Source organism: Bos grunniens, chromosome 19 (assembly GCF_055505025.1).
Source record: "Bos grunniens cultivar Pamir isolate PY7600 chromosome 19, Bosgru_T2T1.0, whole genome shotgun sequence".
NCBI classification, from domain to species: Eukaryota; Metazoa; Chordata; class Mammalia; order Artiodactyla; family Bovidae; genus Bos; species Bos grunniens.
This window is the reverse complement of record NC_141183.1, coordinates 34,880,899-34,902,656: the sequence shown is the minus strand read 5'-3', so window position 1 is coordinate 34,902,656 and position 21,758 is coordinate 34,880,899. Positions and strand designations below refer to the sequence as shown.

At 50.0% G+C, this 21,758-nt stretch overlaps 1 protein-coding gene and 1 long non-coding RNA gene across 7 annotated transcripts in view; one reads left to right on the top strand and one right to left on the bottom strand.

Moving 5' to 3' along the window:
- Window positions 1–21,758, top strand: part of NTN1 (netrin 1) — a 202,091-nt gene that overhangs the window by 50,092 nt on the left and 130,241 nt on the right. The window lies entirely within an intron of this gene.
- On the bottom strand, window positions 10,134–21,148 carry LOC147352047 (uncharacterized). Of its 2 annotated transcripts, none has more exons than XR_015147899.1 (3): window positions 21,008–21,148; window positions 10,498–10,605; window positions 10,134–10,244 (listed from the first exon to the last, which is right to left on the bottom strand). It is a non-coding gene; the product is annotated as an uncharacterized LOC147352047 (long non-coding RNA). The 2 variants fall into 2 exon arrangements; XR_015147900.1 differs by lacking the exon at window positions 21,008–21,148 and adding an exon at window positions 18,201–18,338.

Below are 21,758 nucleotides of genomic sequence, written 5' to 3'. Positions count from 1 at the left end.
AAAATGGAGTGTTGGTAGGGTTGCAGATGGAATGGCAGTGACTCTTAAGGTTTTCATTATAATAAAGACGTTTGTCAGTGGCATAAGGCACATTCCATTGAACCACATGCTGTGTGCCTTCATTCACACTCATGCTGTGTCCTGGTACACTGCCACCTGAGTTGCCTTCTTCTGTGATTTTGATTCTTCATCCTTGTCTCTTACAGAATCTAGTCCAAAGTCCTTTGCGTGGAATTGGAATGCCCATCTTTCTAACTTGTTCGGTTACATCCTGTGTCCCACTGAACTTGTGCTGTACAAACCCCCTCAGTCTTGGGTCTGGAGTTTTTCCAGGGGGCTCTGCCTGGCCAGTCCCTCCATAAGATGAGATGGGGGAGGGGGATAAACGTGGAGTCCATCTCCCTGCAGCCCTGGACGCTCCTGCTCAGGTGCCGAATCCTCTAGGGCAGACCAACATGCTTGCTTCTGCCTCCATGGGGCTCAGATCGCATCTCTCAGTGCAAAATCTTAGTGTCTTAACAGAGACGCGTCATAAAGGCATATTGGTTAAGCTTATGGAAGTACCTCTTGGTGTGAATAGTCAGATTATATCCCCTGGTTGAGGCCTTTCTCACTCTAAACCCTTGGTAAAGAGCAGCGTGTCAACCTCAGGTTCTCAGCGGGTGACCCGAGATGCAGGAAGGGAGAGTGGTTGGCTCCCAGATCACATGGCAGCAATGCATACAGACCCCCAGCTCCCCTGACAGCTGCCCTGCACGTGCGCCCACACCCACCCCTCCGTGACTCTAGGAATAAGCTTGTCTGCCTTTCAGAGCCTGATGCTGACTGACTTTTCCTATCTTTAGAAACAGCCTCTGACAAGGTTCTACTGTAGAGCACAGGGAACTATAGTCAATATTCCATGATAACCAATAATGGAAAAGAATATGAAAAAGAATCGATATATTATATATGTATATGTACGTGTGCATGCGTGAGTGTGTGCTCAGTTGGTTCAGTTGTGTCCGACTCTGCAACCCTATGGACCATAGCCTGCCAGGCTCCTCTGTTCCTGGGATTCTCCAGGCAAGAATACTGGAGTGGGTTGCCATGTCCTCTTCCAGGGGATCTTTCCTACCCAGATATCGAACCCGCATCTCTTACGTCTCCTGCATTGGTAGGTGGGTTCTTTTACCACTAGCACCACCTGAGAAGCCTGTACTTCAATAAAACAGATTAAAACAAATGAACAAACAGGCTCAGGCTTCCCAGCCTGGCCTCTGCCACTGTTTCTGAAGACCCAGTACTGAGAGCTCCACGTTGATGGATTTCACAATCCTGTGGGGATTGCATGCTGCTGAGACACTTTTCTCAACTGTTGAATTTGAACCTTTTAGACACCAAGATCTCACTTCCTCTCCCAGAAATTTTCCTATTAAAACATTTGAAAGGAGTATTCAACTACTTTATAGTCATGGGAATTAAAAAAAAAAAAAGTGGAAATTAAGTTTTAGGGACATTTCTTTCTGGTCTTCCTGAAAGATCAGTTGAATTTCCACTTTACTGACTTGTTATTCCAGAGCAGAAGAAGAACATTCTTTTTCTTTCATATTTCATAATTAAAAAGCCCTCAGCAGACTCTGTGTATAAACTGTTTTGGTTTGAGGATGGATTAATCACTTTCACTTTGTGACAAACAAAATAATGGAGCCAAGGAGGTCATTTCCTTTTTGAGAAGAGTTTGAATCTTCTACATGGCATTCTTCCTGAAAGTTCTTGCATTTTCCGTGTTGGAGGTCTTGCCTTGTCTGCATCTCGGGGACCTAGCTTCTCGTCACCAACAAGGATCTGGGGACAGGAGAACCTAAAGGCATCTTTTAAGAAGTCTTTTGGCTTTGCCGTGTAGTGTGCGAAACTTCCCTGATCAGGGGTCGAACCCGTGTGCCCTCTGCAGTGGAAGTGTGGAATCTTAACCACTGGACCACTAGGCAAGTCCCCAGAAGCCATCTTGAAGTAAGAATGTCTACAATGTGGGGCTTCCCTGGTGGTCCAGTGGTTAAGAATCCACCTGCCAGTGCAGGGGACATGGGTTCAATCCCTAGTCTGGGCAGATTCCATGTGCTGTGGGGCAGCTGAGCCCGTAAGCTGCGACTACTGAGCCTGCTTACTCTACTGAGCGCTTACTCTACCACGACTGTTGACCCCGTGCTCCGCAACAAGAGTAGCCATCAAATGAGAAGCCCACACACCACCACTAGAGAGTAGCCCCTGCTTGCTGCAACTACAGAAAGCCTACACACAGTGATGAAGACTCAGTGCAGCGAAAAAGAAGAAGATCTATAATGGAAAAGAGTCTGAAAAAATGTATATATGTGTATATGTGTACATACGCACATATGTAACCGAATCTGTTTGCTGTATGCTTGAAACTAACACATTGTGAATTAACTATACTTCAATAAAAAATAAATTTTTTAATAGTATGAAATGAAAAAAAAACTATTAAAGAAAAATACTGCTCTTAACTACTAACATGAATGCAACCCACCCATATTAAGGATAGTGACATAAATGACTTAATGAGGCTTAACGTGTTGCTCATAGCAGATAAACATTGATTCTTTTTACTTTTGTGGAATATTAATCAACATATTAACAGAAAAAAGAAACAAATATATGAACTATTGAAAAGCCAAAATAATTAAGGTATTAACTCTTAAGCTGGAACCAGTTTGTAATAATGTCAATATCTTTAGGAAAAGAATAAGCCTAAGTTAGGTACTAGAGGTTGAATATTTTGATTTTCTTTACAGATAGTCTTAAATAAATGACTTAATGTAGAAAAAAAAAAGAATGTCTTAAGAATCAGAGCAGAGCTATTGCCTGGGGCTCCCAGTTACTCCTGAGAAAGAAAATCTGGTGGGGTTGACTCCCATATTAAAATGTTTGAAGTTTGCTCCCCTGTTTTACGTTTGCTGGGCTTCCCTGATACCTCAGCAGGTAAAGAATCAGCCTGCAAGGCAGGAGACCCTGGTTTGATTCCTGGGTCGGGAAGATCTTCCGGAGAAGGGATAGGCTACCCGCTCCAGTATTCTTGGGCTTCCCTTGTGGCTCAGGTGGTAAAGAATCCACCTGCAAAGCAGGAGACCTGGGTTAGATCCCTGGGTTGGGACGATCTCCTGGAGAAGGGAAAGGCTACCCATTCTAGTATCCTGGGCTGGAGAATTTCATGGTGTATAGTCCGTGGGGTTGCAAAGAGTCGGACACGACTGAGCAACTTTCACTTTCTTCACCCCTGTTTGTGACCCTAATACGTTCCACCTTTGCCTTCCTGGCTGAGTGCAACAAGATTCTGAGTCATGGGCTAAAGGAACTACCTATGGACCATCCTCCTGGGAAGAGATTGGTGGGTATTGGGAGAAAAGAGTGAGCTAGTCTGACTGTGTTCCCAGACACGTGGTCGAGAGCTTTTTTGGCCAGAGCACATTGGGAATGTTGTTCTTGTAGGTGGTGTGGTCTCTTGGGCTTAGAGCTGGGACTTCTGTGGTGGAATGTCTAGGCTTGAGCCCCACATTTCTCACGTACTAGCCCTGTGATGCTGAGGTCCTGTGTCTCAGGTCCTCCTTCTGTCTCTGGGGTGGTAGTAATGCCTCCCGCAATTGACTGCCGTGAGTTACGTGAGCTAGTGCTTGGGACAGTATTTGGTTCCCAGCAAGTGCTTAATAAATGTTGGTGGTTGGACTTCCCTGGGTGGCCCAGGGGTCAGCCATTTTCCTGCCGATAGAGGGGACATGGGTTCCAGCCCCAGTCCAGGAAGATCCCACATGTCAAGGAGCAACTGAGCCTGTGCGCCACAACTAGAGAGTGGCCCCCGCTCCCGTAGCAACGAAGACCCAGTGCAGCCAACAAGAAATAAATAAAATTAAGGGGAAAAAAGCTCCAAAAAAAAAAAAAAATGGTGGTGGTGAGACTTCTGGGTGGATTTTACTTAAGCTGCTGGTTAGAACGATTCAGAACGTTTCATCTGCGGTTGTTTCTTCCCTTTTCCAGAAGGAGGTTTTGTCTAAGCTCACTTCACTATTTAGAGAGGTCCTACAGACAGGAGAATGAACACAGAGCAGTCCCGGCCCCTTTAGCCTGACCCTCTGAAACTTTGGAAAAGTGCAATGTGATGAAAAGATGGAATTAGAACCTAAATCTTTTACCTCCTCGTCCAGCACGTTTAGCAGTAATCTAAGCTGCCGGGGATTAGGAGCTCACTTTGAAGAACGATGTGCTTTGTGTATCACTCGGTGGGGGCTCGACCCACAGTCGGGGCTTCCCCAGACTTCTGGGGTGCCCTGTTGCAGAATGTTCCTGCCGTATGTGACGGCCACACAGCTTCCCCCGGGAACCCTTCTGTGGTCCTCAGCCTGCCCCACACCCCACAGACCTCAGCTCCTCCAGCCTCTCGGAACTTTCCGTATGGAGAGAGTCGCCACAAACCACGAAGGCGGCAGGGCTTGTGAACCCAGCGCTTTTCCACCTCCGTCAGCTGCCCGAAGGTGTCTGCCCTCTCTGGGGACACAGACCCAATTCTAACGTAACGTGGATCAACAACACTGACACCCTCGGACGGAGTGACTTCCCTGAGCATTTCTCCAGTGTGAGAAGGGCAGTCTCTGGAATCAGCGCTTTAAGCTCCAGATGCGCTCCAAGGCTTGTTCTAAGCCTGTTTTGATCACTTTTCTAATATAACGATACTTCTTCACATTCCCACTAATTAGACTTCGTAATCCCTCTGTTCTACTCTGTTTGACCTTTATCTTAAATTAAAATTTTTCTATGAGGTGGAAAAACAAAGCCCCTCAAACATGCTTGCAAAGACAAAAACCTATTAAAATGAATGATTGACATGCCTCACAGGGTGGGGGAGCAAAGGACTTCGCTTAGACCCCCACCCTGGGTCTAAGGATGTGCCCACCTGCTTGCCCAGGGTGGAGGGAGACCCCCATGCGTGCCCTTCAGCCAGCAACCTGGTAGGGAGGTTTAGGGGTGGTGTGGCAGTCACATGGGGGCCAATTTCACTTGTATTGTTTTCCCTAGAAAAGGACTTAAACTGCAAACATATGTCTCCAAAGCCATGTCCAGACCTTGTTTCCCTCCAGAATTCCTAAGACACTCTCAGCCCTGGCTTGGAATCTGAATGGATGCTGGGGTCTGACCAAGCGATGCCTTATGTGGTCCCTGTGTCACAGCCCCTGGAAGATGTTACAGTTTCAGCATCCTCAAGGAGGGTCCAGAGCCTTGAGGGTCCCAGAGAGGCTTTGGTGATGGGGTATGGTGGTGGTCTGAGCAGACAGGCGACCCTGAGCGATGGGAGGGAGGCCAGGGCAGACCTGGAGCTGTCTGTTCTTTGCCTGGCCAAAGTCTGTGTCCCTTGGCCCCAAGGGTTGCACCTTCCAGTATGGCTGTCACTTCCTGGGTGTCTGCACCTCACTCCAGCTTTCCAGTTGTCCCACCTCACACCAGCCCCCTCCCAGTGGCCCTGGAGCCTGGGTTATTTGCTGTTTTTTCAAGCTAGCACCACACCCTGGGACTGACTGCCAAGAAGGACCATTGTTCATGAGAATTCCTTGCGAGTTCCAGCTAACCCTTAGATGCACTGTTCTGGGGTTGGGCCCTGAATTAATCCTTGTCTTTTCCTAAGCTCTGCTCTTTCTGACTTATTCTTGCCTTCTCCCAACCCAGTCATCTCATCTTTCGTTCTTCAGAAAGCTTTGAGAGGCCAGCAGAAAGAAGTGTGGAGGTGAAGCCCTGCAGCAAAACCTCAAGTGGCTGCTTGACCTGGTCCCCAAAGCCCACCGGCCTCCGAGGAGGCAGGGAGGCCTGAGCATGGGCAAAGAAGGAGGCCAGGTAGCTTCAGAGGAGGGGCAGTGTGGAATGCCGTGGAATGAGTGAAGGTTAGGGGGTGGGGTGGGAATGAGAGGAAGGTTAAGGAGTGAAAACCAATCTCTCCACCCTCCCTCAATCCGCCCCCAGAATTGAGCTGATTAACCTGTAGAAATAGAGGCCCTGCCAAGCCCAACTTCCTTGTTTCCAGAAACCTTGGCACAGAGGCCCGTTTCTGGCAGAAGCCCGTCCTCATCAGGGGAACCAGCGGAGCAGCTGTTGTGATTTTCTTTTTCCTCTCATTTCTGGCAATCCCGAGTGGGACTGTTTACTTTTTTCTTCCCCTTTCCTTCCCCACCCTCCTGTAGCAGGGAGTTGGTTCTGGTTAATGTTGAAGATCATAACATGATTACCCCAAAGTCTCATGAAATTAAATCACTTTTCTTCAAAGAGAAAGGGGTGGGGAGGCGACCGTCTGGCTGGTAGGCCAGCGAGGGACGAGCGGATATTGAAAGCAGGCTGGCAGCGGCGCTTCACTCGGGAGGCCGGGCGAGGAGGAGGAGGTGGTGGTGGTGATGGGGTAGGGTAGGCGGTCGGGGGGTGGGGTACAACTCCGTAAACGGTGGCCTGGAGGAGCCGGGTCTCCACCTGGGGCCCCAGCACCTGCCTCCTGAGCACAGGGGTCGAGGACAGGGGAGGCTGAAGGAGTGTGTGGGGTGGCTTGGAGGGCTGAAGCCGAGGGTGAGTCATCTAGGAAGATGTTGAACTCTTACAGCCAGCACCCACCCCTGTGAGGCTGCTCCGTCACCTCCTGTCCCGGGAGTTCATTAGATCAGGGCACAGACTCAAGGGTGGCTCTCCCACCGGAATAGCCTGGGAGGGAAAATTCTCAGTCTTCTCCAGGAAGGCATCGATGTCCGTGATAGGCCTGGGGCACGTGTGTGTCTCTCCCTGGGTTAGATTGTCACAGACTTGTGACATTTCGGGGGTGGAAGGGTGCTCTTGATGATCCAGCACCTGACCTGGCACTCAGTGCAGGAATCCCCTTCGTGTTAACCCCGACAGGAAACGTTCATCCCCTCCAGGGGCCGGTGTCTGCCCTCTCTCAGGGTCGGTTCTTGGAGAGAGATTCTGGGAATTACACCTGTTGGTTTGGAAGTGCCTTCTGGGAACACGGGCAGCAGTGGTCCAGCATGGTCAGGGATGGGCGCTAAGTAGATGCTTGGAAAGCCTTGCTGTGACCGCGGCTGTGGCTTGCTCTCCTCGTGGCAGCCTGCCGGGGTTCTCAGTTTTCCCTGGTGCACTGGGTCCAGCTCCCCCGCTCCCCACCCTGGCTATTTTCCTAAGCTGGTCCCCTCCCTGCCCTGCCAATTTTTCAACTGTCTTGCAAGGGAAACAGGGAAGAGGGAAATCATTTGGAAGTAGTACCTAGAAGACGCCTGATCTTGTTGCCAGGGGCCCAGCATCATGGGCTCTCGGTTCGGGGACAGTGACCAGCATGAGAGGTCTAGGAATTGGTGGAAAGGTTGAATGAAGACTTGGGGAGATTGGTCTGCTGGCGCTGAGAGCCAGAGCGCAGCCACTTAGGCCTCAAAGGGAGCATCGGAGAGAAGGCAGCGGTGCTGGCCACTCGCGGCATTGACATTGAACCAGCGCGGGAAGGAAGGAGGCTGGCGAGGGTGGCGTGTGAGTTCGGCAGTTGCATTTTTCAGGAGGACTAGGGATGGGCCTCGGCCAGCTCGCTGGGGTTGGAGCTTGGGGCTGTGACTCATTCCCATCGGGGTCAGCAAGCGTCTCTCCGCGCGGCCTTGGGCTGAACCCCTCACCTGGCCGGCCTTCTCGAAAATGTGTGTCATTCCTTATGAGGGTGAGCCGTGGAGCGGGTGAGCGGCTGTGCGCATCAGTGGAAATTCATGTCCAGAGTTGGAAAAACAACTCCAAGTTCATGACTCGTTGGCCTCAGAGGTGTGACTGTTAAGGAGGGAGCCGACTTTTTTGTTTTTCACCGAACAGACCCAAGCTGACAGGTCCAGAGACGTGTCCGGTCTACTGGAGTGGTCCCCTTGGAAGGAGATACACTTCTTCCACTGACCTGGAGCCCCGTTTACCAGCTCCATGGGGCATGGCCAGATTCGTGCCTGTATGGGCACAGATAGTTTTCATCCAAGAACAACATCACCCGAGCTTTATCCCTGAGCCCACTCACCAGATTTGGCACCCAGAGCTCAGGGCTGGACGTGAAAGTGTTGTCCAGACCCATGGGTTGAAGCCACCTGGATATTCAGAAACCCCAAGGACAGTGCCCCAAGACAAGTATTGGAGTAAATGAACAGTCCTCACCCTGCCACCCCCAACACCCAAGGGTCTGACTCAAAGGAGTGTGTGGTTGCAGAATGTTCTGGGTTGTTAAAAAGGCCTCGCTGTATTGTGGTCAGGCCTAGTGGGTTTGTGCACCAAGGCTCTCCCTGAGGGGCAGTGTTGCACAGTGATTAAGGACATGGGCTCCAGAGCCGGACAGCCTGAATTCAAATCCCAGGCCCATCCCTTAATGATGGTCATGAACTTGGGCAAGTTACCTACTTCTCTCTGTGCCTTAGTTTTCCCATCATGTAAAAATGAGGTTCTGTAAGAGATGCTTTTGAACTGTGGTGTTGGAGAAGACTCTTGAGAGTCCCTTGGACAGCATGAAGATCCAACCAGTCCATCCTAAAGGAAATCAACACTGAATATTTGTTGGAAAGACTGATGCTGAAGCTGAAGCTCCAATACTTTGGCCACCTGATGGGACGAGCCAACTCATTGGGAAAGACCTTGATGCTGGAAAACATTGAGGGCAGGAGGAGAAGGGGGCGATAGAGAATGAGATGGTTGGATGGCATCACTGACTTAATGGACATAAGTTTGAGCGAACTCCAGGAGATGGTGAAGGACAGGGAAGCCTGGCGTGATGCAGTTCATGAGGTTGCAAAGAGTCAGACACGACTGAGCAACTGAACCAGAAGAGTCTTACCTGGTTGGTATTAGGGTTAGTTGCCCTTAGTAGGTGATTTCCTTGGGTTGAAGTTAGAGAGGCCCCAAGGGCTAGGCCACCCCTCAACCCCAGAGTACCCCTCAAGGTGTTGCCAGCAAACCCTGGGGCCCCTGGAGGTATTTTAGAAACTGCTGGTTGGAGAGATGAAACAATCCCCAGGGTCACTCAGCTGGCCTTGCTCATGGGAGTTGACGGGAGAGCCTGACCCATGGATGACGCCTAGCCCCACTGTGTGCTTTGATCCTCTCAAGAGCCACCTCCTCTACGAATGAAAGGGGCCCTCGTGTCAAAATGGGGCGGACTCAGCCCTGGTGAGAAGTTTGCAGAGTCCCCTGATCGCCCCCCATGCACACACACTGGGGATTCCTTCCAGGTATAGTGATGGGAGGTATAGTGATGGGAATGCTGAGACATTTGTACTAGTTCACAGTTTCTCATCCTTCAACACGTCTAATAAATAAGGGTGAAAATGAATACACAGCAGTGTGTGTTTTGTGCTATTATTGGTGATTTAAGTGAATTTTTCAGTTTATTTTGACAGTCAGTTATTTTCACCTCCTGTGTGACTTTTTCCACCACCTGCTGCCATCCAGGGCTGGGCTTTCCTGAGCTAGGGCTCAGGTGTCCTGGCTTCACATTGTCAGAGGTGCTTTCCTGCTAAGGAGGTGGGGGAGCTCCCCTGCACTTGTTCTGGGAGCTCCAGTGTGGACCCGTCATATTTTCTTGAATGATGGTGATTTTGAGCACTCGAGTACCGAGTCCTGGTGTGGATCTCAGTGTTTCGCTCTCTGCATAGGAGTCAGATTTACAGAGAGGGGTGGCATTTTTGAAGCTGAAACCCTGGTCACACTGCTGCTTCTCCCCCTCTTCCCTGCAAATGTGCCCTGCTCTTTTCTGCTGCAGGTAATGGCAGACAGTTGGGTGAACAGAGGATCAGCTGTTATCATTTTCTTTCCTGTTTGGGGCATCTTGGAATGAACAAAGGGAGAGATGAGAGGAAAGACCTGATAACAGCTGGAGATAAATTGTCTCCAAAATGTGGGCAACCAGCCCCAGCTTTCCCGTTGGAAATGATGGAAAAATTTAAAAAAGAAAAGAACAGAAGTGGAAGAGATGATGTAGGTTTTGGCTGGGAAGGGGGACAAGGTTTGGGCTACATGTTGTTTAAGGAGCAGGCCCAGGAGAACCTAAGTTCAGATGCATTTGGGGTGACAGGGCGGGCATCCAGAGGCAACAGGATGTTGGAGGTGGAGCCCTGGGCTGGGAGAGACAGAAGACTCGGCTTCTGATTCAGGCCATACCATCAGCTCGTTGTAGCATTGTGAGCAGGTCACCTCAGCCTTCTGAGCATCAGTGGTCTCACCTGTAAGATGGAGATGATAATTCCCAGCTCCCTCCCAGGCAGGAGAAGACCAGATGAGCTCAGCCAGAGATGACACGCTTCATTTTTAAGGTGTCATGTGAATAATAATATCAATAATGATAATAGTAAAGATGATGTATCTGGTAGGCTTCCCAGGTGGCTCAGTGGTAAAGAACCCGCCTGTCAATGCAGGAGACATGGGTTTGATTCCTGGGTCAGAGAAGATCCCCTGGAGGAGGAAATGGCAACCTACTCCAGTATTCTTGCCTGGAAAATCCCATGAGGAGCCTGGCGGGCTGAAGTCCATTGGGTCAGAAGAGTCAGACAAGACTGAGCACACACTCACGATGCATGACGTGATCTGTTAGAAACAAAGGAGGGAATGTTTGGGAAGATGAGCTTAATGGCTAGTGAAATATCCAGGAAGATTGGAAAGATGGCAGAGGAATCATTGGTGGAAATTTAAGGCAGAAGGAATCATGTATAAACCACGTTTCTCTGATCTTAGGGCATCCAAACCTCCCCCATACAGGAGAGAGGGTGTGACAAGTCTGCAGCCACCTGGCCACGAGCTGCCTGGCGGTCAGTATTTGTGGAGGCTTTCGGGTTCCTGGGCTCCATATGGGGAGTGTGAAAGTCATCCCAGGGAAGATGTTTTCAATAACAGGTTTTATTATCATTACTCAGCTCTGTGTGCCCATTCCCAGACAGTGGTCAGGCTCTCCTTGTCAACACTCAGTGTTCTGTTTGTTCTCTTGCCCTTGCCTCCCTTCCTGTTTTCCCATGAACCTTTCCTTGGGGGGTACATAGCAACCAACATAGGAGGTCTGGGGTACATTCAGGACTTCCCTGCAGCTCAGATGGCAAAGAATCTGCCTGCAAAGCAGGAGACCAGGGTTTGATCCCTGGGTTGGGAAGATCCCCTGGAGAAGGGAATGGCAACCCACTCTGGTATTCTTGCCTCGAAAGCCCCCATGGACAGAGGAGCCTAGAGAGCTACAGTCCATGGGGTGGCAAAGAGTGGGACATGACTAATCGACTACACACACAGACACACATGCACAGTACATCTGGCTGGAAAGAAATCATACATGTAGGGAAGCTCCCTGTGGCTTCTGTGGTTGTCTTGACTCCCCAGCATCCCCCGCCCCCTATGCTAGCCTCTGGCCCTGGAAGAGGAGACGCACCCCCACAAAGCAGAGCCTGGAATGGCAAAGCAGCTCCCAGAATCCTTTGTGCTGCTGGAAGCTAGGTCCTGATGGAAGGGCCTGCCCTGTAGACCCTCACCACTTCACTGGAGGGGTATAGTCCTGCTGGAGAACTGCAGGGTTGTCATCCTGGGGGAGGGGGACTGGGCTCCACCTACACCCCCCGCTACTCCGGCTGCCTCTACAGTGTCTGTGATGCTTCTTCCTGATCTCTGGGCTTGTTCCAAGGCCTCTGAAGAGCATCCTGCACGGTGAGGTTGGCTGGGGAGCATGGCTTCTCTCCACTGTGTTGGTGCTGGCAGGAGTAAGCAGTGTGTCTTTTTCTGTGAACCCCATCCCCTTCTCTCACACCTTCTGGCTGTTTCTGGGCAGTGAAAGAGTGGTTCCCCCAGGCAGCCATGACTCCTGGATCCAAACCAAGTGGCCCTGTGTGACCTCTTCGACCCCTTTGAGACTCCCCACACTTGGCCTGACAACCCAGGTCTCTCCTGCCATACCTGCTCAGGCTGTCTTTCTCTACCCACCCCCCACCCCCCAAGCATGGGTGTGTCCTGAGGTGAGCCCTGTTGTTGTGTTGTGTTAGTAGCTCAGTCATGTCTGATTCTCTGCAACTGCATGGACTGTAGCCCACCAGGCTCCTCTGTGCATGGGGATTCTCCAGACAAGAGTACTGGAGTAGGTTGCCATTCCCTTCTCCAGGGGATCTTCCTAACGCAGGAATTCAATCCAGATCTTTTGCACTGCAAGCAGATTCTTTACCATCTGAGCCACCAGGGAAGCCTGAGGTAAACCCTGCCTCCCACTTAACTGTCTTGTCTCAAAGACTCCATCTCTAGAGTTGAGACAGAAATGGTTCCAGATTATTCATCCATCTTCTAGTTTCTCTTCAGTTCATTTCAGTCGCTCAGACTCTTTGCGACCCCATAGACTGCAGGAAGCCAGGCCTCCCTGTTCATCACCAACTGTCTGAGTCCACTCAAACTCATGTCCATTGAGTCAGTGATGCCATCTCATCCTCTGTCATCCCCTTCTCCTCCCGCCTTCAATCTTTCCCAGCACCAGAGTCTTTTCCAAGGAGTCAGTTCTTTGTGTCAGGTGGCCAAAGTATTGGAGTTTCAGCTTTAGCATCAGTCCTTCCAATGAATATTCAGAAATGATTTCCTTTAGGATGGACTGGTTGAATCTCCTTGCGGCCCAAGGGACTCTCAAGAGTCTTCTCCAGTACCACAGTTCAAAAGCATCAATTCTTCGGCACTCAGCTTTCTTTATAGTCCAACTCTCACATCCATACATGACTACTGGAAAAATCATAGCCTTGACTAGATGGGCCTTTGTTGGCAAAGTAATATCTCTGCTTTTTAATATGCTGCCTAGTTTGGTCATAGCTTTCCTTCCAAAGAGCAGGCGTCTTTTAATTTCATGGCTGCAGTCACCATCTGCAGTGATGTTGGAGCCAAAAAAAATAAAGTCTGTCGCTGTTTCCATTGTTTCCTCATCTATTTGCCATGAAGTGATGGGACCAGATGCCATGGTCTTCGTTTTCTGAATGTTGAGCTTTAAGCCAACTTTTTCACTCTCCTCTTTCACTTTCATCAAGAGGCTCTTTAGTTCTTCTTCACTTTCTGCCATAAGGGTGGTGTCATCTGCATATCTGAGGTTATTGATATTTCGCCCGGCAATCTTGATTCCACCTTGTGTTTCATCCAGCCTGGCATTTTGCATGATGTACTCTGCATAGAAGTTAAATAAGCAGGGTGACAATATACGGCCTTTCCCCAGTCAGTTGTTCCATGTCCAGTTCTAACTGTTGCTTCTTGACCTGCATTCAGATTTCTCAGGAGGTAGGCAAGATGGTCTGGTATTCCCATCTCTTTAAGAATTTTCCACAGTTTGTTGTGGTCCACACAAAAGCTTTGGCGTAGTCAATAAAGCAGAAGTAGATGTTTTTCTGGAACTCTCCTGCTTTTTCGATGATCCAACGGATGTTGGTAATCTGATCTCTGGTTCCTCTGCCTATTCTAAATCCAGCTTGAACATCTGGAAGTTCATGGTTCACATACTGTTGAATCCTGGCTTGGAGAATTTTGAGCTTTACTTTGCTAGCATGTGAGATGAGTACAGCTGTGCAGTAGTTTGAACATTCTTTGGCCTTGCCTTTCTTTGGGTTTGGAATGAAAACTGACCTTTTCCAATCCTGTGGCCACTGCTGAGTTTTCCAAATTTGTTGTCATATTGAGTGCAGCACTTTAATAGCATTATCTTTTAGGATTTGAAATAGCTCAAGTGAAATTCCATCACCTCCACTAGCTTTTTTCATTGGAGGTAAAGTCCAGTGCTGTAAAGAACAATATTACATAGGAACCTGGAATGTTAGGTCCATGAATCAAGGTTTTTATTGAAACATACAATATTGCTATCTCAAACTTGGAACATCTGAGATCTCACCCATAAACCAAAATGTACTTCCTCTATGGTCTTCTCTGTTTATGCTGTTGAGAGTCACCCAGGAATGCCATCTTGGTCTATGACCTCTCAAGCAATCTCCCTATCTTGTTGATTATCTTTTTGTAACGTCCTTCTGCACCTATTCCTCTCCTCTCACACTGCCAACACCCAAGCTCTGCTCACCTGGAGATGTGACTGCCCTTCCCCCGACTAGTCTCTTTCCCTGCCTGCCCCGATCCCATCAAATCCCACCAGCTCCACACCCACACTCTTGGTTATAAAGCATCTCCTTCCATCACGTCAGCGAGGAAGCAGACGTGCTGGCACCGAGTTCTAGGCTCAGCTTGCCTTTCTCAACGTTTTTACTCCTTTGGGGAGAAGATGAATGACAGGCCAGTTAAGTTATGAATGGCAGGAAGCCGGGGTGGGGGTGGGAAGGCCAGAGTTGGCTGGATAATCAAATAAGTCAGATAAACATTTAAATATTTGATTTTAACTTCAGACATGTAGATGTGCATCTGTCTGCCAAGCTTTTGATGCGGGGCCAAGGCATTTTCTTTGAGTGTGCGTCTGCTGGTTCTGTGTTCTTTCTTGCATGAACCTTGCCCGCGGTACATCATCTTCAGTTTCATTAAAGTGAAGTGATTCCTTAGAGAAGCTTGGGAAGTTATCTGGGTTCAGCATCTCCTGTTTTTTATAACCTCTCCCGGGTCCTTTCCATATAGCTCCTCCACAGCTCCATTGACAGCCCTTCTTTTGAAAATTTAGCGGCTTACTTTTGTTGAGGCTTTCCAGTGGAGTTTTCATAGAAACAAGGGCTCTTCTCTGGTTGTTCTCAGTGGGATGAAAGCCTGCACATTTGGCCATTGAGAGCTCAACCACCATGAGCAGTGCTCACCTTGGACAGTGGTTGAAGGGCTGTACAGAGGGTGCAAAGTATAAGCTACGCTGGCGAGTGCACTGCGTCAAGATGGGTCAGAAGGGGTTTTCTGTTTTAAGTTTGGATGACTATCAACTGAGACAACCTAATCAGATGACAAATCTGGGATAGAAGTCTAAAGTCTTTGCCATAGGTCCAAAAAAATGAATGGCACCCTTACATTGTGATGAATACTTCTGTTATCTGGGAGACAGGATTTCAGTAGAATGAAAGGTTTATGTTGAGTCACCCATGGAATGTGGCTGCCCATGGAAGCTAATGTCATCTTCAGTCACTGACCATCTCCCCAGTTCCTGTCCATCCCTTCTTCTCCCTGTACAGCCATGCGGCCATGGGGATATTGTCCATGAGTTGTCTAATCCAATCTGGGCGACTTCATCCTTCTTTCTATGGATGTGATCCATCAATATACAGAATTTCTCTTGACTACAGGAATTGGTTCAGGAGCATACAGGTGGCCCAGTTTGGCTTAATGAGGCACGAGAACACATTGACTGAAGACATTTGTAAAATAAAGTACTACTGATTCTCCTATCCTCTTCTGGAGGAGATTCTGGAATCTCCTGTCCTTTTCTGGAGAGAGATTCCAGCCTTCTCTCTTACCTTGGAAGGTGTGGTGTGTAGAGGCGAAGCCTAGAATGGCTGCACCCTTTTTGCCACCAGAGAGAAACCCACCCAGGGATGATACTGATGTCACAAAGGTCAAAGGAACAGATGGAGGAAAAGTCCTTGATGACATCCCTGAATGAGAGCAGCTCTACCCCACAGCCTTTCGGTTACATGGACCCATAGCATTCTCTTAAGCCTTTTGAGTTCAGTTTTCTGTTACTTGGCATGTGGAGAATCTCAGCTGCCATGGAAATGAGAGCCCTTGCTTCCTATGGGGGTGACATGTATGTGTGGAATACTTCATTGGCTTCTGTGCCATGGTCTTTTTGAGGCACGTTGAGGAACTGCAGAGTGGCTGATACAGAGCTCTAGGCTGGGGAAGGGGTGTGGAATCCAGGTTTAAAGAGCACATACACGAGTGGTGACAGTCCACTTTTATGTGTAGATTCCTAACAGCACTTCTTTAAATGGAAAGCTCACTGCATACATTTTTTGAAAGGGTAAGGTTTTATAGCAACATGGAATTGTTAGCGTTTTGGGAGCACCTGTGTTGCACGAAATGAGATGTACTTGTGGCTTCTGTGATCGTGCCGGGAATAGCAAGAGAACATTTCCACAAAGGCACAGGATGATTCGAATGAGAAGAAACTGTTTTGTCTCGTCATTTTGTGGGAGGGGAAGCCCAAACCCCAAACTGTCATCATTTTAGTGTGGAAACAGCCACTGGAGTGTTGCTTTCACAAGGTGCTATCACAGGCTGGCCCTTGAGGGAGCGGGGAGTTCCGGAGATTTCCATCTGGGGAGCAGCATCCCTGGACCACTGAATCCTCTTCCTGCCATGATACAGACTGTCGGTAGGAAGAGACTTTCTTCTTTTTAAAAATATGCATTTATTTGGCTGTGCCGAGTCTTTAGTTGCGGAACGTGGGATCTTTGATCTTCATTGTGGCACGCGGGATCTTTCGTGGCAGGCCTGGGAACTCTTAGTTGCAGCACGTGGAATCCAGTTCTCTGACCAGGGATTGAACTCAGGCCCCCTCCACTGGGAACTTGCAGTCTCAGTCACTGGACCACCAGGGACGTTCTGGTGGAAGGAGACTTCTAAATGTCCTGCAGCTCATTCCCCAGGATTCCTGTGGGCGTCTGTGGCTTTGGTCTTATTCTTTGCACATTAATGCTTCCTTCTAATACTTAGAGCAGCGTGGCTGCTTGTACCAGGGTGCTGTGGAAACATGCGAGAGGGAAGAGCTGTGTGACCCTCACACATAGTTGTGTGCTCAAAAGGGAGCTGCTGGGTACTTCCCTGATGGTCCAGAGATTAAGAATCCGCCTGGCAATGCAGGGAATGTGTGTTTGATCCCTGGTTGGGGAATGAAGATCCCACATACCACGGAGCAACTAAGTCCCTGTGCCGTAACTAAAGATCCCACATGATGCAACAAAGCCTACGTGCCACAAATGAGCGCTGAGGCAGCCAAATAGATAAATAAATAAATAATTTTTTAAAAAAGAGTTGCCATTTGGGCTGTGTTCAGTCAACAAATAGGTGTGGAGTGCCTACTCTCTGTTCCAGGTACTGGGGAGTCAGCAGTGAAAAACCAGACAAGCTCAGTCCTTGGGAACTTACATTCTAGTGGGGAGACCGTGGTACCCACTAGGGAAGAACTGTCAGCTCTTCTAACCACTCTCTTTCCTGGGTCTCACTGATACCAAACATGGGGTATCCAAGTCAGGGCTCCTTGTAAGAATCTTCCAGATGGCTTTTTGCATTTAGTGATAGAGCCTGGACTTCCCTGGTGGCCCAGATGGTAAAGAATCTGCCTGTAGTGCAGGAGACCCGGGTTCAATCCCTGCGTCAGGAAGCTCCCCTGGAGAAGGAATTGGCAACCCACTCCAGTGTTCTTGCCTGGAGAATTCCATGGACAGAGGGACCTGGTGGGCTACAGTCCACGGGGTCGCAAAAAGCCAGACACGACTGAGCGATTAACATTTTCACTAGAGCCTACATAAGATGGATTTCTGCTGTTTATTAAAACCACTTCATAAAAACCAGGTAGCATCCCATTTGTGTTCATTTAAAAGATCACTCTTTTTCTTATTCTTTTTATGAGGGCTATTTGTATTTTTTTAATGTACAAGAGAAAGTAGGTGTAGGGAGATAAGTCGTCGTGGTACCTCCATAAACAAGCCTTAAAATCATTCGGTTACTACTTCTGGAGCATTTATCTCATGCTAGTCTCTGCCCTAAGTGGTGGGGATACAGTGGAGACCACCATATGGGTCCTGCCCTCGAGGGAGTGACACTGTAGCGGGGCATGCACACCAGCGGTTCCAGGAGGGGGTGGTCAGTGTTACAGGAGGGTTAGAACAGGCGCTGAGGAAGTAGGAAGAAGAGGCACCTGGCCCAGATGTGTGGGGCAGGATCAGGGGAGACTTCCTGGAGGAAGTGAAAGCATCTTGAAACAGAACATCGCCATCGCTGTCACCATCATCACATCACTGTCAGCATCACCAGCATCACCATCATTGTCTATCACCATCACCATGGTAGCTGGCATTCATTGGTTACCCCCTGTGTGCCTGGCACTGTGCTCTTTGCATGCATTGTCCCATTTTGTGCCTAACATCATGCTTGAAAGTTATTATTCTCACTTAAGAGGTGAAGAAAACGAGGCCCATGCAAGTTAGGCAGTTTGATCACAGTAAGTTTGTCAGTTTCAGGCTCAGGCTGTCTGCCTTGGGGCCTCATCTTACCATCCGTGCTCGGAGGACGAGTGGGCGTTGGCCAGGTGGGGAGCATTCCAGGGAGGGGGGTCCGTGGCATGGTGCAGAGGTGACGGAGAGCTGGGGTCAGTGAGGGCCCACAGAAACTCTTAGGTGGCTGGCTGAGAGATGGGGCTGGATGAATGGCAGGGTCCAGTCCCCAAGCCCTTCTTGGCCGTGTCTGGTGTTTGGACTTTGTCCCATGCCATCAGGAGGAAGATACTGAAGAATTTTAAACAAGAGGGAGCCACAGCTGGTTTTGTAAAGCTGTGGAAGGACCACCCTGGTCACAAAGTGGAGGATGGGGAGACTGGGGCAGGGGCTGTCTGAAGTCACCTACCTCCCACACATGAGAGTCCTGGGGCTGGAAAAAGGGGGTCACCCTCTGAGCAGGTGGTCATTCTCAGAGTCCCTCTGGGCATCCTTCCCCTTGCTGGGGAGGCCCAGTCACCACTTTCCTTCCTCGGGGCAGTGACCCCCTCCCTCTGTGTGGGGCTCTGGGCCGGTGCCCGTTTGCCTAATAAACTTTCCAATGGATTCATCTGATGCAGGAAGCCATAGTGCTGGCCTTTTATGTCACTTCTTCATGAAGGCTGAGGAAAGGGTCCACATTGAGCCAGACTTATGCTTCCTATAGCGCTGACAGTTTTGAGGATGGGGAATAGTAGGGTTTAGAGCCGAGATCTCCCAAGCTGCTCCTATGCCGTGGTCTCTTGACCCTCGAACCTGGTCCAGGGACAGGGCAGTCCATCAGATCCACTCCTCTCAAGGCTGAAGAGTCTGGCTCAGAAGCAGCCAGAGGAGTCCCCAAGGTCCCAGGTAATAAGAACACTCCTTGGGCATCCTGCCCCAGGGAACGCACCTTCTGCCCAGGAGCAGGAGTAGCAGCCCCAGATGCACAAGGAGGCTACACGAAGCCCCTTTTCCCTTGCTCTTTGCCATTGTCCCCTCCTCCTCTGAGGTTGCAGCATGGCTTTGCCTCACTTTGTATGAACCCGGGAGGGGGTGTTGGGGCTGCCACGTCTGGAGTCCAGTGCGGCACAGCACACTGGGTGAGTGAGCAGGAACCCAGCTCCATCAGGCTGGCATCGTCCATGCTGAACAGTGGGAGGTAGGGGGAGAGGGGACAGCCAAAGGCTGAGCCGAGGGGGCCCCGCAGGCGCGCAGGTGGGTGTCCCATCTGCAGGCCAGCCTCAAAAGCCACCTGTTCTACCACTTGAAACTCCCCATCATCCTGCCCTTGAAGATTTGGAGGGATCCCTAGTGAGTCGGGTTCATGAGTTCTGGGTCCAGACTGGCTATATTCCTGGCTTACTGGGAAATACTGGGCCAACCCTTCCACTCTCTGGGCCTCAGCCTCCCTTTTGAGAAACAAGGGGTTGTCTGTAGAAGTCCTCGGAGGCTCTCTGGAGATCCCAGCACCCCCATTTACCATGTAGGTAGGTGCCCCCAGACAGATGGGTGGACAGACTCCTGGTTGGACCCCTCTCTAACTTCTGGGGAGGGGTGCCACATTTAAGGATGGAGACCTCAGGGTGGGCCTGGAAGCCTGGACCACATTCAGTGTCACAGATGGAGGCTTTTTCTGCTTCGGTTAACCCTCTTTGTGGGTTTTAGGTTTTCAGACCTGGCTGGCAGCTTGGCTGAGTCCTGGTGACTGTTTCCGAGCTGGCTGGGAGCAGAGTGGAGGACCTTGGGGTTGCAAATCTGTTCTGGTCCTTCCAAGAGTTTAAACGATCTCAAATCCAGAGAAACAACCTCTCTCCAGGTTCTGTGTGCCCAGCCGTCACAAAAACCCTCTCTCACACCTGTTCACCCTGCAGCGCGTGGTGCGTCTGAATTATTTTAAACGGTTGGGTTTACCAATTAATTTCTCCACAAGCCCCATGACTGGCTCCTGAGTGACCCCCCACCCCCGAATGGTGGTGACGGACATGGAGTCAGGGCGCCCGAGGCCAGGAGACAGGCTCTTCTCCATCGCAGAGGACTGAGAACCAGGCTTGAGGAGCCCGGTTTGCACTCCCCATTCTCTATCATTGAATGAACACATGTATTTTGGTTCCTCTCTGGTTTCTACGTTTTATGCCTTGATGAACACATTGCTGCAGCCAGTCCTGATGAGGGTTAACTCCTTGTCACTGTAATAAAAGTTTCGTCTAAATCTTTCTCAGATGCTTCTCCTTCCGGTTCCCGGGTGGGTTGCATGCTGCTGATTGACCCTAAGTGTTAATCGCCCCCCTTTGAGAAGCCCTGCTGTGTCAGCCCCCTGCCTCAGCCACACCGGGATCCTTTCCCTCCACTCATCTCCAGTGCCACAGGGACTGGAGACGGGGCCTGTGTGCATAGCTGCAAGCCACTCTCCTGTGATCGTCTTTTTCCAGTCGGGGGGTTTCATCTCCCTTTTAGGATCTGGCTCCTACCACCAGCCTCCTGCTGTTTCTGGTGAGCATTTGTTAGAATGGCCAAAGAGATTTTTTTTTATTTTTAAACACTAACAAAGTATCTGGACACAGCCACCAGTTACTAAGCAAAACTAATACTGCTCCCTTCTGTGCCGAGAAGTCCTACAGCCCATGTGCCCGCCCATCCTTTTGGGGCCTGGAGAGGAGATGGGCACTTGAGGACACGGCGGGGACAGGCCGGGGCACCAGGACCCGGTAGGGTCGTGAGCAGAGGATAGGGGTGACACCTGCCTCCTCCCAACTTCAGGCGCTGCTTTGTCTTCTCATGGGAACCTTGGGGCTGCTCCCCTGGGCTGACTTGATTTCTCTCAATTCCCCAAGCAGGGAAGGACTCACTGTGGGTCCCTGAGCAAGCAAGTCGCTTCACGTATCCGGCTGTTGATGAGCAGGAAGATGGGCCGATCTGGTGCTGGTTTATGAAGCCGAATGGTGTTCGAGGCAGCTGCTCTCGGGAACTTGCTGGGACTGGCTTCTTGCTGCCTGCCTTCTCCGACCATCTCTGCCCGGGGACAGAAACCAGGCCAAGTGCCTGGGGAACATTTAGCTTTTTGTTGTGAGGAGGGAAGAATTAGAAAGTCAAATGCTACTATGGACTGGGAGCCAAGAGAAGGGGGCAGGGAGGCTGGCGGGGCCTGGAGGAGGCTTGGGGCCACAACGGGGGTGGAGATGGGGGACGCTTGCCCATCTTTGGGGGAGGGTTGCTCATCCTGAGGCTGCTGCAGGAAAGGGGGCAGGGGTTCCCACTCTCTAGTGGGACCTCTCAGCCCCAGTCCAGCGGGGCAGGGCTGACTTCAGGGAGGAGGGTTTAGAAAAAACTCCAGCCCCAGCAGGGCACTGGATGCCAGGCAGAGGAGTCAGCGGTGCCAAATGAAAGGTCTCTGGAGTGTTGGTTATGTCTCACTTTCTATAATAACACCTCCTTTATTTGGCATTATCAGAGCGTGAGCTGTTCTTCCTAAGCGGTTTTTCTAAAGCACGGAAGCGCCTCCCCCAGACTTTGAAAGTTTAACTATTGGGTTGGCCACAAAGTTCATTCGGATTTTTCCATAAGCTGTACATCAAACTTTTTTATTTTTTAAAGAATTGT